This window comes from Gossypium arboreum, chromosome 10 (assembly GCF_025698485.1).
Source record: "Gossypium arboreum isolate Shixiya-1 chromosome 10, ASM2569848v2, whole genome shotgun sequence".
Classification (NCBI taxonomy): Eukaryota; Viridiplantae; Streptophyta; class Magnoliopsida; order Malvales; family Malvaceae; genus Gossypium; species Gossypium arboreum.
In genome coordinates this window covers 86,666,372-86,685,657 of record NC_069079.1, presented here as the reverse complement: position 1 = coordinate 86,685,657, position 19,286 = coordinate 86,666,372, and the positions used below count along the sequence as shown (strand labels likewise).

At 39.1% G+C, this 19,286-nt stretch overlaps 1 non-coding gene across 1 annotated transcript; it reads left to right on the top strand.

The window, feature by feature from the left end:
• The first annotated feature begins 1,856 nt into the window (after positions 1 to 1,856).
• Positions 1,857 to 1,962, top strand: LOC128283068 (small nucleolar RNA R71). The gene has a single exon (XR_008273410.1). It is a non-coding gene; the product is annotated as a small nucleolar RNA R71 (small nucleolar RNA).
• The last annotated feature ends 17,324 nt before the right edge of the window (positions 1,963 to 19,286 follow it).

The window sequence follows — 19,286 nt, the reverse complement described above, 5'->3', positions numbered from 1 at the left end:
AAGATTCAAAATGGGATTGTGAATTAAATCCCTTTTGATTAGCTTCGAAAAACGCTAAGTATTAATCTTCCTCATCATCATTCGGAGGATCTGATGTTAAAATTTGTTCCAATGGATACTCAACATAGTTGAGCTCCTTCTCCACTATTAAATCCTGTAAATCAGATACTGCAGAATAATCATCAATTGTGTCAGGAAATCGTATAGACTTAAAAATGTTAAATGTTACCTGATCATCCTGAACACACATAGTAAGCTCGCCCTTCTACACATCAATAAGGGTCCTTTCGGTTGTTAAGAACGATATTCCTAAGATAATTGGAACTTCTTTGTCTTCTTTAAAGTCTAGAATAACAAAATCAGCAGAGAAGATAAATTTATCTACACGTACCAATACATTCTCAGTTTTTCTTCTGGATGTGCTAAGGATCGATCTGCTAATTGAAATGTAACCGTAGTTAGTCTAACTTCACCTATCCCCAACTTCATAAATATTAACATTGGCATCAAGTTAATACTCGCACCTAAGTCACATAATGCCTTACCACAATATGTTGCACCAATGTTGCAAGGTATGGTAAAACATCTAGGATCCTTCAACTTTGGGGGTAATTTGTCTTGAAGATATGCAATGCATTCCTTCTTTAGAGCTACCATCTCAAATTCTCCAAGTCTTCACTTTTTGGATAGGATATCCTTCATGAATTTGTCGTAGTTTGGCATTTTCTCAAGTGCTTCAACCAACGGGATGTTGATATGAAATTGCCTGAGTATGTTTAGGGACTTCTTGAATTGAACCTCCTACTTCTACTTTTGAAGTCTTTGAGGGTAGGGTGGTGGTGGTTTCTTTACTGGAACTGGTTGATTCGTCTTTTATGGCAATTATGCATTTAAAGAAGTTATTAGTTGATCAGAATTAGCTAGTTTTGAAATTACCTTGTCAGGTTTTGTAGGGTCTGGTTCTTGTGAAACTATAATTTCAACACTCGGTTAAACTTCCTCTAATCTTGAGCGTCAGCTTGCTTCTTTTCAACTTCGATGGTGTTGGGCTCTACTGTCTTTCCACTCCTCAATGTCAATGCTTTGCAATGCTCCTTCCTCGGATTCCTCAGATTCTCTATATCACTAGGTAAAGCACCTTGTGGCCAGTTCTTAAGTTCAGTTACAAGCTGGCCTATTTGGTTTTCCAGGTTTTTCAATGTAGCTACTTGGCTTTGGATTAAGGCATCATTCTTGGCCATGTATGCCTTTAACAAAATTTCAAAGCCATTGGATGGTTCAACTTGGGTTGGTTTCTAAACTTGTTGGGGAAAACTAGGTGGCTAGGTCGATCTAGGTTGGGCATAAGTATTACTGGTTCTAACCCCTTGGTTACTCCAGGAAAAATTCGGGTGGTTTCTCCACGATGGGTTATAGAAATTGGATTGTAGTCCTTGCCTTCCTCGATTTTGGTTCTGGTTACCTATGTAGTACATGGATTCTGGGTTTGATGGGCATTCTTCAAACAAATATCCTTCCCTACAATAGACACAGGCTATATTGTCAAATTGGGTTGGTAGCTGTGGCGCATAACTGTTAGACTCATTGTAGTAAGAGTTTTTAACATTAAGGATATTGATGATACCTGAGATGCGAGTGAAGTAAGACCATCTACTTCATGTATTCTGGCAACTCGTCTTCCTGTCGCTACTTGATTGGTTGGCCATTGTTAATTGTTACTAGCAATCCTCTTAATGATTTCATAAGCCTCATTATAAGAATTAGAAAGGAGAGCACTGTTAGCAGAAGCGTCCATTACCATCCTCGTGTGAGTATTGAGACCATTATAAAATGTTTCAAGTTGGATGCAATGTGGGATTCCATGATGAAGGCACTTTCGTAAAAATTCTTTGTACCTTTCCCATGCTTCTACAAGGACTTATCATCCATTTGTTGGAAAGCAGTGATCTCATTCCTCAACTTAGCATTCTTGCTAGGCGGGATATACTTGTGATTTCAAAATATGATTTCAAAATATGATTTAATCAAGATGACATAATTGTGCTGGATTAATTACATTTCTTTAACTTAGAATTATTAAACTCATGCTTATGCTGTTAAAAATAAATTCACGGCAACTCGGTAATTTGCTAACTTATGAACATATTCACCTACACAAATCCATTCATCTCTTAATATATCCCTATGTTAATTCAAACGATTAAACCGATTTTAATAAGCAAACATGTTATTGCACAAACATACTCATTAAATTGAACTATTCTCTTGCATATTCCTATGTCATTTCAAATGATTAATTAAATCTAATGACCATATAAAAGACAATGTGAGGTAACAAGGTATTCTTACCTTGAAACAGTTTAATCCCAAAAATCTTGCAAGTTATGCAAGGCAAGTGTATCGCCAGATACATTGCTAATTTAACCTTCAACTACCTTATAAGAATAAACATGCACTGATTAAGTACTGTGTCAATTAATTATAATTTCAATCCATTTAATAATTAATTCATTAGCTACCTCTCATTTGTAATGCAAGAATATCTTAGGCATGATTTTACTTAATCAAGCATTTTACCGAGGCCAATAACAGCATAAACACAATTTTAATAATTCAAGTAGATGAAATGCAATCAAACCAACACGGATTAAATTTAAGCTAAGCTGATTAAATTAACCATTCCAACAACACAAATATTCATAGATATGTTCATCATAACAACAACAAAAATTAAAGAGATAGGGAACAAGAATCAAATTTGGTGTTTCTCCGTGGCTTAACTAGTTTGCTCTAGCTTCATCCTCTATTGTCCTGCCTGATCAAGGCTGCTATGAACACTTCAATGTTGCTCCAAAATGGCTGATGAATATCCCTTTTCCAATAGGAGAAATCAGCAAGAGAGCAAGGGCTTGGAATGGGAAAATGAGAGGAGAAAGTGAGAGAAGAGAGAAGAGATGTGAATGAATGAGGGATGCTTTCAATGATCAGCCAAGGGGGTTTTTGTAACACCCCGTACCCGAGTCCGTTACCGGAGTCGAACACAGGGTGCACACAGACTTAACTTAATTATTTTCACAATCCATAAAAAAATTCGGACAAAATTTGGTTCTTTGCGTCCTTCATGCCTTAAAAATCATATCTTGAGTTTCAAAGCTTGAAAATAAGTTTCGTAATTTTTCCCTGAAACTAGACTCATATGTCCATCTACATATTTTTTCTAGAATTTTTGATAGGGCCAATTAGTACACTTTATTAGTTAAAGTCTCCCCTAATCCAGGGTTCGACTACACTGACCTTCACGCATTACAAATTGGATATCTCCCTGTACAGGGCTTCAATACTGATGCCGTTTGTTTCTATAGAAACTAGACTCAAGGAGGAATCTATACATATATGGCATGACTCCTAATTATCTCTGGTTAATATACAATGAATTTCCAAAGTCGGAACAGGGAATCCAGAAACCGTTCTGGCCCTGTTTCACGAAAACCTAAATATCTCTTAACATACAACTCATATAACCGTTTCGTTTCTTCCATATGAAAGTAGATTCATCAAGGTTCGTTTACATAATTTATTCACTATTTAATTCCAGTCCTGATATTTTTAGTGATTTTTCACATCCACACCACTGCTGCTGTCAGCATCTGTTTTCAAGGTAAACTTTACCTATTTCGTGGTTTCCATGGACCAACTAGAGTTTTGTCATACATAGGTCCACATATGATCATATTTAGCCATTCCAAGGGCTGATCATTGCCCAACACTTCCATTCCAGTCCATAGTCACATCATGAAACCATATATACATACATAAACACAAATGGTCTAATGCCATACTCCACTTCTACGAGCCATTTTCTCATGGCCGTACACATACATCACAAAAGTACTTGAAAAACAACAAAGGGTAGTCCTATACATGCCATTTCAAAGCTCAATCAAAATTGTACCAAAAGGGGCTTTGATAGTGTGGGCGACTTCGACTTCAAAATCCGAGTCCGATGGTGACGAGCCAAAATCTATAAAGCAGAGAACAAAGAAACGGAGTAAGCAATTTATGCTTAGTAAGTTTTGAGCAAGAATTTAAATACAAGCAAGTATAGCATTCACATAATTAAACGGATAATTCCGCGTATTCATATATTCAAATCCTTTCTACTTTACATTCCAACCCCTATGTTCATACATAAGGGATCATCTTAGCCAAATACCGGAAGCTCATTACTCAACTGAGCGAATATTATTCGAAGGAACTCAACTATTCCAATGCACATACGGACATACCTCATTGCTGGAATTTTTTTTGAAACGTATTAACTGGGATTTTTACAGCAAGATCGTTCATTCCCGAATCACGTACCTTCGGATCTTATCCGGATATTGCGACTCACTCAAAAGCCTTTGGGACATAGCCCGGTTATAATAGCTCGCACAAATGCCTTCGGGACTTAACCCGGATTTGGGAACTCGCACAAATGCCTTCGGATCTTAGTCCGGATTTGGGAACTCACACAAATGCCTTCGGATCTTAGTCCGGATATGGTCACTCAGCACAAAGCCTTCGGAACTTAGCCCGGACATCATTCGAATCATCATGCACATTTAACACTAAATCATGACACATTTGTATTTCATTTTCATTAGCAAAACTCAAACACAAGACACTTATCACTCTTGCAATTTCGGCTCAATATCCACACACAAGGAGCATGATTTCGATTTGCTTAAAACATGATCTAATCAAATCATAATTTAAGCTCTATTACTCAAGAACTTACCTCGGATGTTGTCGAACGATTCCGATGGCTATTCGACCACATTTTCCTTCCCTTTATCGGATTTAGTTCCCCTTTGCTCTTGAGCTTAATTTAACAAATAATTTGATTTAATCATTTGAGCATCGAAAAGAGGAATTCAATGTACTTAGCCCACATATATTCATTAAACATTAAAGTCACATATGTACGGAAATCATGAATCAAACTCAACACATTAGTTAGTATTCTCCTTAGCCGAATTTTGTAAGTCAAGATAAAGCCTTCAACATGCTTACTTATGGCCGAACAACCTATGTACTCATTCATGTGGCCGAATATGCATGTTGATGTTGAGGCCAATTACACGTTTAATACCACACATAAATGGCATACATTTTACTAACTAATGCATTACATATTGTAGCTCAATACGCATCTATCATTTACTTCATAACCGAAACATCATCATAAGAAAATATATACCTTGAGATAGTATATATGTCATACCAATACATCATGTGCAAACATATATACATATAGGTGCAAGGGCCGAATCTCAAGTTGATTATAACCAAATATAAACATATATCCACACAAATCTTACCTACCATGCAATAAGCATAAATCATGCTTATGGATATACCATGGCTGAATACATCACAACACCATACCATTTCAATTTTGGTCATGGTTAAACAAAGAACTTAATGTCTCTCTAAAACTGCTAAAAAGAAAATCTAAGAGTCATCAACCCACCATCACATATATCATTAACAAGCTTCATATTTAGCATGCAATGGCATTAACACAAAATCCACCTTGGCCGAATACCATTCCCATGACATAGCAAGGATTTGAACCATGGCTAATAAGAACATCAAGCTAGCAACTAAAAACATGCATGAATCTCATGGCACAACATCAAACATACCTTAATCTTGATACAAGTATAGCCAAACCTCTTCCTAATCCTCTTCCAAACCAAACATGAAGCAAAAACTCCCTCCTTTTTCCTTAGAATTTTCAGCCAAGAGAGAATGAAAAGGATGAACAATTTTTTTTTTCTCTTTTCTTCAACTCACGGTAAAAGGGGGGGACACTCACACCATTCTCTTTTTTTTTCTTCACTTTCATTATTCAATTCCCATGCTCATTATTTTATTTTTTTCTTACATACACCATTGTCACAACATGTTTTATGACATATTTTTTGCCCATAATCCCTTGTCATGGCCGGCCACTACCAATTAGGGGGGGAAATTTGACATGCAAGTCCCCCCTTTTGATTACATGCACTATTAGGTCCTTATAGATTAGCCTATCACATTTCAAAAGTGTCACACAAGTCCTACTAATTGAATTCACATGCAATCGACTAAATCGAAGCTTGAAATTTTCACACATTCATAATTACATATTCTAGACAATAAATATTACGTTCCAACATTTCGGTGACTCGGTTTAGCGGTCCCGAAACCACTTCCCGACTAGGGTCAATTTTGGGCTGTCACAACTCTCCCCCACTTAAGAAATTTTCGTCCCCGAAAATCTTACAGGTAAATAGGTTTGGGTATCGCTCTTTCATAGAGTTCTCGGGTTCCCAAGTAGCTTCTTCCATCCCGTGTTTGATCCATAACACTTTTACTAACGGAACCCTTTTGTTTCACAACTCCTTCACTTCATGAGCTAGGATACGAATCGGTTCTTCTTCATAACTCATATCGGCTTGAATTTCGACCTCTGATGGACTAATTATGTGCGATGGATTAGATTTATAGCGTCGAAGCATCGAAACATGAAAGACGTTGTGAATCTTCTCAAGTTCAGGAGGCAAAATCAATCGATATGTAACTGGACCGACTCGTTCGGAGACTTCATATGGCCCGATGAACCTCGGACTCAATTTGCCTTTACGGCCAAATCTGAGTATCTTTTTCCAAGGTGAAACTTTAAGAAACACTTTACCTCCCACCTGATACTCAATGTCTTTTCGTTTCAAATCCGCGTACGATTTCTGACGATCTGCGGCTGTCTTTAGACTTTCACGGATTACTTTTACTTTCTGTTCAACATCTTTAATCAAGTCCACTCCAAAAATTTTACTTTCACCGAGTTCGGTCCAAAACAATGGCGTACGGCATTTTCGACCGTACAAAGCCTCGTAAGGTGCCATCTTAATACTTGACTGAAAACTATTGTTGTAAGCGAATTCAATCAAAGGTAAATATCGTTCCCATGAACCATTAAACTCAAGGATGCAACATCTCAACATATCCTCAAGTATCTGAATTACCCGCTCAGATTGACCATCGGTTTGTGGATGAAAAGCGGCTGTAAAATGTAGCTTGGTACCCAAAGCTTCTTGCAATTTCTTCCAAAATCGCGAGGTGAATCTCGGATCTCTATCCGACACAATGTAAATCGGTACCCGTGTAATCTCACAATCGAGAAACGTACAATTTAGCTAGTTTATCCAATGAAAAATCCGTGACGCGGGGATAAAGTGAGCCGACTTAGTCGATCTATCAACAACAACCCAAATCGCATCCTTCTTACTTGCGGACAATGGCGGTCCGGACACAAAGTCCATTGTGACTCGATCCCATTTCCACTCGGTATCTTGATCGGTGAAGTAATCCGAAGGCACTTGATGTTCCGCTTTCACTTGTTGACATATTAAACATCTCGAAACAAAGTCGGAGATGTCTCGTTTCATACCATGCCACCAAAACCGACGTTTCAAATCGTTGTACATCTTCGTACTCTTCGGGTGAATTGACATTCGGCTACAATGGGCTTCGTTCAGAATCATCGAAATGAGTTCCGAATTCCTTGGAACACACAAATGACTTCTGAACCTCAAACAATCATCATCATCAATTTGAAACTCCGATTCCTTGTTCGAAACACAATCAGCCCGTTTTGCAACCAATTCATCATCGACTTTCTGAGCTTCACGAATTTGATGAATCAATAATGGTTTGGTTTTAATTTAGCTACTAACACATTGTCGGGTAGAAACGCACAAGTGTACATTCATCGCTTCATAAGCGACAGTGATTTCCGGCTTAAGGCGTCCGCAACCACATTAGCCTTTCCCGGGTGATAATCAATGACCAGCTCATAATCTTTCAACAACTCAAGCCAACGCCTTTGTCGTAGATTCAAGTCTCTTTGAGTCATCAAATATTTGAGACTTTTGTGATCCGAAAATACATGGCACTTCTCACCAAATAAGTAATGTCGCCATATTTTCAAGGCGAATACGATGGCAGCTAATTCGAGATCATGGGTGGGATAATTCTTCTCATGTGGCTTTAATTGTCTCGACGCATAGGCCACAACTCGACCCTCTTGCATCAATACGCAACCTAACCCAAGTAGGGAGGCGTCACTATAGATGACAAACTCTTTGCACGATTCGGTGCACTAAAATTGAGCTTCCGTCAAATAAGTTTTCATTGATCAAAACTTTTCGACATTTTTCCGTCCATTTGAACTTAACATCTTTTGAAGTAGCTTCGTCATGGGTGTGGCTATCATCGAGAATCCTTTTACAAACCGTCGGTAATGTAAGCAAGTCCCAAAAACTCCGAACCTCAAGAATATTTCTGGAGGCTTCCAGCTAAGTATGGCTGAAATTTTGCTCGGTCGACTCGAATACGGATCAGATACCACATGACCCAAGGAGCTAACCTCTCTTAACCGAACTCACACTTGCTGAACTTAGCATATAACCGCTTATCCCGTAAAATTTGCAACACTAATCTCGGTGTTCAAGATGTTCGGTCTCATCTCTTGAATAGACCAAGATGTCATCAATGAACACAACTACGAACCGGTCCAAATCTTTGAAGATCCGATTCATCAAATCCATAAATACCGCAGGGGCATTAGTGAGCCCGAACGGCATCACTAAGAAATCGTAGTGGCCGTACCTCGTTCTGAAAGCAGTTTTGGGTACATCCGAATCTTGAATCCGCAACTGATAATAACCCGATCTCAAATCTATCTTTGAAAACACTGAGGCTCCCTTTAGTTGATCAAACAAATCATCAATACGCTGTAACGGATATTTATTCTTTATCGTCACTTTATTCACCGACGATAGTCAATGCACAACCTCATGGTTCCGTCTTTCTTTTTCACAAACAATACTGGTGCACCCCAAGGTGAGAAACTTGGTCGAGTGAAACCTTTGTCCGTCAATTCTTGCAACCGAGCTTTCAACTCTTTTAACTCGGTTGGTGCCATACGATCACGAGCTATCGAAATCGGCGTAGTCCGGTACAAGCTCAATACCAAACTCTATCTCCGAATGTGGCAAACCCGGTAATTCTTCAGAAAAACATCCGGTATTCACAAACCACCGCAAGCAGATTCGGTTTTATTTCTAACTCCTTATCATCAAGTACATACGCAAGGTATGCTTCGCACCCTTTCTTACATATTTCTGGGCCAACATTGATGATATTACAGCTGGCAACCCCTTTAAGTCTGTAGACTCAACTCGGATCATCTCGTTATTTGCGCACCCCAAATCCATAGTCTTGCTTTTGTAATTCACAACCGCATCATGCACGGTCAACCAATCTAAACCAAGAATAACATCAAATTCATCAAACGGCAAAAGCATCAAGTCCGCCGGAAAACAGGAACCTCGAATTACTAGGGGGTATTTCTTACACACTTTGTCAATAAGCACGTAACGACCTAAGGGATTTGACACCCGAATTACGAACTCAGTAGACTCAATAGGTAAAGTCTTACTGGATGCTAAGGTTTCGCATATATAAGAATGAGTAGAACCGGGTCAATCAAAGCAATCACATTAGTATCAAAGAGAGTGAAAGTACCGTAATAACATCCGGCGAGGAAGCATCCTCGGCGTGCGCGTTGCATAAGCCCTAGCGAAGCGCGAGCCTCGGATCTGGTCGTAGCATCTCTAGATCCTCTCGACCACCACTAGCATTGCCGTATTTCTAGATGGTCTACCTCGAGTAGTGGTAGCACCGGTTCCCACATCGATTTACATTATGTTGAGCAACCTCGGGCAATCTTTAATGAAGTGGTCAACTGATCCGCACTTATAACAGAGCGGTCATGGAATCTCGACTTCGAATGCCATTTGCCACAATCTGGCACTCCGATTACGTCTCGACGTTCATTCCCAACACCGGCGATCAAGTGCCTCGTGTACCATTGAAGGTCGATCACGATCTCATCTAAAAGGCCCGAAGTGCCTCTAGACCGCCCACATCATCACGAAATTTCTTGATGCTGTTGAAGAGACTTTCCGAGGATCTTTTACTGAAACTCTCCGGTTCCCACATCAACTTTTGTTTTTCTTTTCTAAGCTCTTGACTTTACAAGCTCGCTCGACAAGTACTACTAACTCTCGTATTTCAAGAATGCCAACGAACATTTTTATATCTTCATTCAGCCCATCCTCGAGCGTTTACACATGATAGCCTCGGACGAAACACATTCCGAGCGTATCTACTAAGTCTAACAAATTTTCGCTCGTGTCGATGGCGACATAGAACCTTGCTTAAGCTCAAGAAATTCCTTTCGTTTTGATCAACAAATCTCGATGATATACTTTTTCCAAACTCGGTTTGGAAAAACTCCCAAGTTACTTGCTCTCGGGGCACAATGAAGTCGAGTACTTGACCAATAGTAGGCGAAATCGCGTAGCAAGGAGATAGTACACTTTAGGCATTCATCGGTGTACAAGATAGCTCATCGAGTACGGGATAGTGTTGTCCAACCAAAATTCAGCTTGCTCGGCATCGTCGCTATCCGTAGCTTTAAATTCAGTAGCCCCATGTTTTGAATTACATCAACTGGGGCTTATTTGACCTTATTTGGTCGATTCTCGGAGGTATTGTAGGTCTTGAGGTGGTATTTGTTGGGAATGGAGGTTGTGGAACAGCCGTATTAGTTCGAATGTATTGGTTGAACCAATCATTCATCACGCTATAAAAAGCTTGCCTAGCCTCATCATTCGGATTACTAGCATTAGGTTGAGAGTCCGTCGGAGCCGTCCCTTGTGCGGGAGCAGGCGCTACACTCTCAAGATCATCAGCTACCGCTCGGTCGGGATCGGGATCCATTACTATAAATAAGCACATTTACAAATGTCAGAAATCACCACACTATCAAATAATCACATAAAATGGCATGTATAGCTAAACCCAACGCATTACGGTAGTCCTAGAATCGACTAAACCGTATCTCTGATACCAATAAAATTGTAACAGCCCGTACCCGAGTCCGTTACCGGAGTCGAACACAAGGTGCACACAGACTTAATTACTTTCACAGTCCATAAAAAATTTCCAGACAAGCTGGTTACTGCATCACTGTCGCCTTAAAAATCATATCTTGAGTTTCAAAGCTCGAATATTAGTTTTGTAATTTTTCCCTGAAACTAGACTCATATTTCCATCTACATATTTTTTTATATAATTTTTGGTCAGGCCAATTAGTACATTTTATTAGTTAAAGTCTCCCCTAATCCAGGGTTCGACTACACTGACCTTCACGCATTACTAATTGGATATCTCACCGTACAGGGCTTCAATACTGATGCCGTTTGTTTCTATAGAAACTAGACTCAAGGAGGAATCTATACATATATGGCATGACTCCTAATTATCTCTGGTTAATTTACAATGAATTTCCTAAGTCGGAACAGGGAATCCAGAAACCGTTCTGGCCCTGTTTCACGAAAACCTAAATATCTCTTAACATACAACTCATATAACCGTTTCGTTTCTTCCATATGAAAGAAATTCATCAAGGTTTGTTTACATAATTTATTCACTATTTAATTCTATTCCTGATATTTTTAGTGATTTTTCACATCCACACCACTACTGCTGTCAGCATCTGTTTTCAAGGTAAACTTTACCTATTTCGTCGTTTCCATGGACCAACTAGAGTTTTGTTATACATAGGTCCACATATGATCATATTCAGCCATTCCAAGGGCTGATCATTGCCCAACACTTCCATTCCAGTCCATAGTCACATCATGAAACCATATATACATACATAAACACAAATGGTTTAATGCCATACTCCACTTCTACGAGCTATTTTCGCATGGCCGTACACACAGACATCACAAAAAGTACTTGAAAAACAACAAAGGGTAGTCCTATACATGCCATTTCAAAGCTCAATCAAAATTGTACCAAAAAGGGGGCTTTGATAGTGTGGGCGACTTCGACTTCAAAATCCCAAGTCCGATAGCTGACGAGCCAAAATCTATAAAACAGAGAACAAAGAAACGGAGTAAGCAATTTATGCTTAGTAAGTTTTGAGCAAGAATTTAAATACAACTGAAGTATAGCATTCACATAATTAAACGGATAATTCCGCGTATTCATATATTCAAATCCTTTCTACTTTACATTCCAACCCCTACGTTCATACATAAGGGATCATCTTAGCCAAATACCTAAGCTCATTACTCAACCGAGTGAATATTATTCAAGGAACTCAACTATTCCAATGCACATACGGACATACCTCATTCTCGAATTTTTTTCAAACGTATTAACGGGATTTTTACAGCAAGATCGTTCATTCCCGAATCACGTACCTTCAGATCTTATCCGGATATAGCGACTCACTCAAAAGCCTTGGGACATAGCCGGTTATAATAGCTCACACAAATGCCTTGGGACTTAACCCGGTTTGGGAACTCGCACAAATGCCTTGGATCTTAGTCCGAATTTGGGAACTCGCACAAATGCCTTGGATCTTAGTCCGGATATGGTCACTCAACACAAAGCCTTGAACTTAGCCGGACATTATTGAATCATCATGCACATTTAACACTAAATCATGACACATTTGTATTTCATTTTCATTAGCAAAACTCAAACACAAGACACTTATCACTCTTGCAATTTCGGCTCAATATCCACACACAAGGAGCATGATTTCGATTTGCTTAAAACATGATCTAATCAAATCATAATTTAAGCTCTATTACTCAAGAACTTACCTCGGATGTTGTCGAACGATTCTGATGGCTATTCGACCACTTTTTCCTTCCTTTTATCGGATTTAGTTCCCCTTTGCTCTTGAGCTTAATTTAACAAATAATTTGATTTAATCATTTGAGCATCGAAAAGAGGAATTCAAGGTACTTAGCCCACGTATATTCATTAAACATTAAAGTCACATATGTACGGAAATCATGAATCAAACTCAACACATTAGTTAGTATTCTCCTTAGCCGAATTTTGTAAGTCAAGATAAAGCCTTCAACATGCTTACTTATGGCCGAACAACACATCAACCTATGTACTCATTCATGTGGCCGAATATGCATGTTGATGTTGAGGCCAATTACACGTTTAATACCACACATAAATGGCATACATTTTACTAACTAATGCATTACATATTGTAGCTCAATACGCATCTATCATTTACTTCATAACCAAAACATCATCATAAGAAAATATATACCTTGAGATAGTATATATGTCATACCAATACATCATGTGCAAACATATATACATATAGGTGCAAGGGCCGAATCTCAAGTTGATTATAACCAAATATAAACATATATCCACACAAATCTTACCTACCATGCAATAAGCATAAATCATGCTTATGGATATACCATGGCCGAATACATCACAACACCAAACCATTTCAATTTTGGTCATGGTTAAACAAAGAACTTAATGTCTCACTAAAAATGCTAAAAAGAAAATCCAAGAGTCATCAACCCACCATCACATATATCATTAACAAGCTTCATATTTAGCATGCAATGGCATTAACACAAAATCCACCTTGGCCGAATACCATTCCCATGACATAGCAAGGATTTGAACCATGGCTAATAAGAACATCAAGCTAGCAACTAAAAACATGCATGAATCTCATGGCACAACATCAAACATACCTTAATATTGATACAAGTATAGCAAAACCTCTTCCTAATCCTCTTCCAAACCAAACATGAAGCAAAAACTCCCTCATTTTTCCTTAGAATTTTCGGCCAAGAGAGAATGAAAAGGATGAACAAATTTTTTTTTCTTCTCTTTTCTTCAACTCACGGCAAAAGGGGGGGACACTCACACCATTCTCTTTTTTTTTTCTTCACTTTCATTATTCAATTCCCATGCTCATTATTTTATTTTTTTGTTACATACACCATTGTCACAACATGTTTTATGACATGTTTTTTGCCCATAATCCCTTGTCATGGCCAGCCACTACCAATTATGGGGGGAAATTTGACATGCAAGTCCCCCTTTTGATTACATGCACTATTAGGTCCTTATAGATTAGCCTATCACATTTCAAAAGTGTCACACAAGTCCTACTAACTGAATTCACATGCAATCGACTAAATCGAAGCTTGAAATTTTCACACATTCATAATTACATATTCTAGACAATAAATATTACGTTCCAACATTTCGGTGACTCGGTTTAACGGTCCCGAAACCACTTCCCGACTAGGGTCAATTTTGGGCTGTCACAGTTTTTATAGCTGAATGTGGCAGCTAAAATTTGCTAAAAATAGCAGCCAAAGAGCCACCCCTTGGCTGGCTATCTATGTGGCAAAGTTGATGGCTTTAACTTTGCTAAATATGGCTTGGGGCAAATCTTCAAAGCCATTAATTGTTGATGGGCTAATTTGCAATTTGAACAAGTCTGCAAGGGCATCTTTGTAGCTTAAATAATCAGCTAATGAGCTGAATTGTGTTAGCACTTTGACGGTTTTGGGCTGTCCTCTTCTTGGACAGTTCAGTTCACTTGGTTCGGTTCAATCAGACCATTTTTTTCATAATTAATTAATCATAATTTATTAACCAAATTTAAATTGGATATAAATTAAAATTAATTATATTATGAATAAATACATATAATTTTGGACAGTCTTAGATTGAAATTTAGTTCACGTTTATACTTCAAATTGCTTCTCGGTTTTGTGCTTCTAGCAGTGTCTACAGAGCCATTTTTCGCCCTTTGTGCAAATCTGTTAAAAATAACCAAAATTCATCAAAAATAATTATAAAATTAACTAAAATTTAACATGTTCATATTTTAAGTGCACTTGGAGTATTTTATAAAAATTAATTATTTTTCGACAAGAATTTAACCGAATTTTGCATGTATTTAAGTTAAAAAGGTATGAAAAAGTGTGTAAATTTTTGTGTTTTCAGCATGTCTGCCCATGTGGACAAAATAAGGCCATTTCCTAGCCTCATTTGTCACCCAAGACTTACCATTTTCCTGCACCAAAACTCACAAGCATATATCCATCAATCCAACACCATATTCACATAAAATTTGCCATCAATCATGTGGTATTATCTCATGTAACAAAGGACATAAACTTACTCTTAACATAAACTTATATGCTAACATAATTCCAACAAACTAATACATGATAAGCACTTATGCGATTACCAAAATATTACTTCAAAAATATCCAAACTTAAACCATCACTAGACACTCCAATGGCTAGATTAGAAAACAACAATTACAAGCTATCATTGTTCGAATAAGCTTATACATGCCATTATACCAAAATGAGATTTCTATTTATACCAAAATGTGATAGTGGATAGTACGATGACTACTACGACCGACTTCCAACCTTTGCAAGCTCTAAGCACTATAAAACAGGGAAAATTAAACGAAATAAGCATTTTATGCTTACTAATTCGTATAACAGAAAATAAACTTACCGATTATATTTGATAATACAAGCATACATAAATTTACATTCCATCGATTTTGGATAAGCTACCTAAACACACATACACTTATTCAACAAGTTAGTCACATTGTTAGAGAAACGATATATTAGTCAGTTAGGTTGTTAGTCCAGCTGTAATGCAGTTGGAGTTGTTAGCTTCAGTTATCTCACCTTTCACGTGTATATATTCTTGCTTGTATCAGCATAGAAAACAGATATCAATTTTAGATTAAAAGATTCATTTTCTTCTTTCATTCTCTTCATTGTTTATATTTTTTTTCTATTATTTTAGATCTTCTATCATGGTATCATTCGCTTGGTAGTTCTTGGGCATGGCCACCGTACACTCCGCTGACTCTGAGTCGACTGAGCCGAATGGTTCAGTCTTCGCCAATGATTGTATTGTCACTTTATTTCCCCGTCATGATGTCGTGAAGCTTGACGAATGGACGTTTCTTCAATGGCAACAGCAGGTGCGTTTCATTCTTGCTGGATATGGCCTCCTTGGTTTTCTTGACGGCTCCTTGACTGCTCCGACGAAACTTGTTCAGTCATCCGACGACATGCTTAGTGTCAATCCGTCTTCCTCTGTTTTTGAGCAACAAGATAATCTTCTCACATCGTGCTTCTCTCTACCATTAGCTCATCTTTTCTGTCATCTTTCACGGATGTTCGTACGGCTTGTGATGTGTGGATCGTGGCCACCAGTTTGTTTGCTGCTGATACAAGTGCGAAGCAGTCGCAACTTTGACACGAACTTCATTCCCTCAAGAAAGGTAGTCTCTCCATCCGATCTTATGTTGATAAAATTAAAGGTTTGTGTGCTCTCCTTGCAGCATCCGGTTCTCAGATTTCAGAGGCTGAGCAGATGGGGATTTTGCTTGCGGGTCTGTCGTCTGAGTATGACGCTGTTGTCTCTTTTGTCTCGCTCTCTTTGGAGTCTCTTCCGTTTCAATGTGTTGTTGATGCTCTCCTTGAGTGTGAAGCTTGTCAGGAAAGGACTGTCCAAGATGTGCTGATTGCGGCGAATCTTGTTGAAGGATCACAGTCGCCGGTGGTTGATGGCTCTTCTCGTAGTGGACAGTCTTCTTTTCGTGGTCGTGGTCGCGGTTTTTGACCCCGGATACAGTGTCAAATATGCAGCTGTTTGGTCACCTTGCTCAAACGTGTTACTACCGTTATTCACGAGATGAGCAATCGTCGACTGAAGATTATCTCGCACAGCAAGGAGTATCGACATTTGGTGGCTCTCGATTTCCAACTAGTAATGGTCAAAATTGGAATGGCAATGGTGGTAATGGTCAAAATTGGTAGGCTAATGGCACTGGTCAAAGTTGGAATGGTACTGGTCAAAATTGGCAGGCTAATTTTAATGGTCAAAATTGGAATGGTAATGGTCAAAATTGGCAGGCTAATGGTCAAAATTGGAACGGTAATGGTCAAAATTGGGGTGTCTTTTCTCCTGGTTATTCTAGGCCGAATGTGGGGATTCCAAATGTGGATCCACGTGGGCCACGTCCAATGCATGACTCCTTTGGGCCAACTTTATTTGTGCCAAATGGAGGTAGGCCACCGAATAATGGATTTCATGCACCTATTGGGCCTCAAATTTTGGGCCAGCAGATTGGCAATATTGGTGGCACATCTGCAAAGGCCTATGGGCCACCTGATGCCGGCCAGGTTTTTAAACCTTGTGGATCTGTTCGACCTCGACTCAATGATGGGCCTATTTCCTCTGAACCCAATGTTAATTGTGTTAATCTTGACAGGCATTTGCAGTATCATGCTCCTACGGTTCCTTGGCGGACAAAGCCACGTGCATGCGTATTTGATGTCGACTCCTCTTCGTATGATTCCTCTCAGTTCATTGAGATACCTCAGCTTCCTGAGTTTCATGCCTCTGATTTTTCTGACGCCACCGCTTATGATTCAAATTTTAGTGGCAATGATTCGTATGTTCCGTTGCCGGTCGGGAGCACATCTTGGTGCCCTAATTTAGGGGCTACACACCATGTCTGTCAAAATGTTGCAGGGTTAGATGCCCCTGTTTCTTACTCAGGTAAATCTTCTCTTCTAATGGGAAATGGAGCATCTACTAAAATTCACTCTGTTGGGAACACAGTTCTGTTTACGTCGAATAAATTGTTGCATCTCTCTAATGTTCTTTGTGTGCCAAGTATTCGAAAGAACCTTATATCGGTCTCTCAGTTTGCCTTTGATAATAATGTATTTTTTGAATTTCACTCATCACATTGTGTTATTAAGGATGCCCAGACACAAGAGGTCTTGATGCGGGGCCAAGTTTGTGATGGTCTTTATCACTTCACAGTTGGTCATTCGCTTTCCTCTGCTCCAGCTCTGTCCATTCATAATTCTGAAGTTGTGTCTAGATCTGTGAGTGATAATGTTTTTGATTTGTGGCATAAACGCCTTGGACATCCGTCTGCTGCTGTCGTTAAAGATGTTCTTAATAAATGTAATATTGTTTCTACTAAGAAATGTTCTGAAAATGTTTGTGTTGCTTGTCAACAAGGGAAAGCACATAAATTGCCTTTTGTATCTTCTACTACTGAATATTTGGACTCATTTGAATTGATTGTTTCTGATTTGTGGGGTCCCGCTTCAGTTTCGTGTGAAGGTAATCTGTACTATGCTTCTTTTATTGACATGAGCAGTCAATTTACTTGGGTGTATCTTCTTAAGCGTAAATCTCAGGCGCTTGAGTGCTTCCTTCAGTTCCAAAAAATGGTTTTTACTCAATTTGGTAAACACATTAAAAAGTTTCAGAGCGACTGGGGAGGAGAGTTTCGGGCTTTTGCGTCCGTTCTAGCAAGTCAAGGAATTTTGCATCGTTTGTCTTATCCACATACCTCCGAACAGAATGGTGTTGCTGAACGTAAGCACAGGTATGTTGTGGAGACTGGGCTTACTCTCTTAGCTCAAGCTAATCTTCCCATGGTTTATTGGGGATATGCCTTCTGTAGTGCTGTTCATCTTGTCAACTGGTTGCCCACGCCTGTACTGAAGGGTCGCTCTCCTTATCAGGCTTTGTATCGGACCGGACCTACATATCATCATCTACGTGTTTTTGGCTGCTGTTGTTTTCCATTCTTGAGACCTTTTCTAAAGCACAAGCTGGAGGTCCGGTCCCAACCTTGTACATTCTTAGGTTATAGCTCTCAACATAAGGGGTATTACTGTCTCACACTGGATGGTAAGGTGGTTGTTTCTCATTATGTGGTATTTGATGAAAGTCGGTTTATGTTCTCCGCATCTCCTGCTATAAGCTCTGACACTAATGGTTCAACTCTCAGTGATTTTGTTTCTACTCATGTTCCTGTTGTCTGATCGTCTGCTGCTCAGTCATGTGCGGCTCATCCACCTGGTCCGCCTCCAATTCGACACTCCCTCACTCCTAGTCCATCCATTCTTGTTGACTCTCATGCTATTTGTAGTACTTCTCAACCCGTTGCTATTGCTGAAACACCTCAGATTTCTGCCCCTCCTCTTATCAACACTAATCGTATGGTAACTCGGTCTAAGGCAGGCACTTTTAAACCTAAGGTTTTCCATGTGGAAGCGGATGATTTTGAACCTCACACTGTGGAGGATGCTCTGGCTCATCCAGAATGGAAGTTAGCTGTACAAGCTGAGTTTGATGCTCTTTCAGCTAATTCTACCTAGACCCTGGTACCCTTACCCCCTGGGCGGAAAGTCATTGGGTGTAAGTGGTTGTTTAAGGTTAAAAGACATCCTGATGGGACTATTGATCGTCAAAA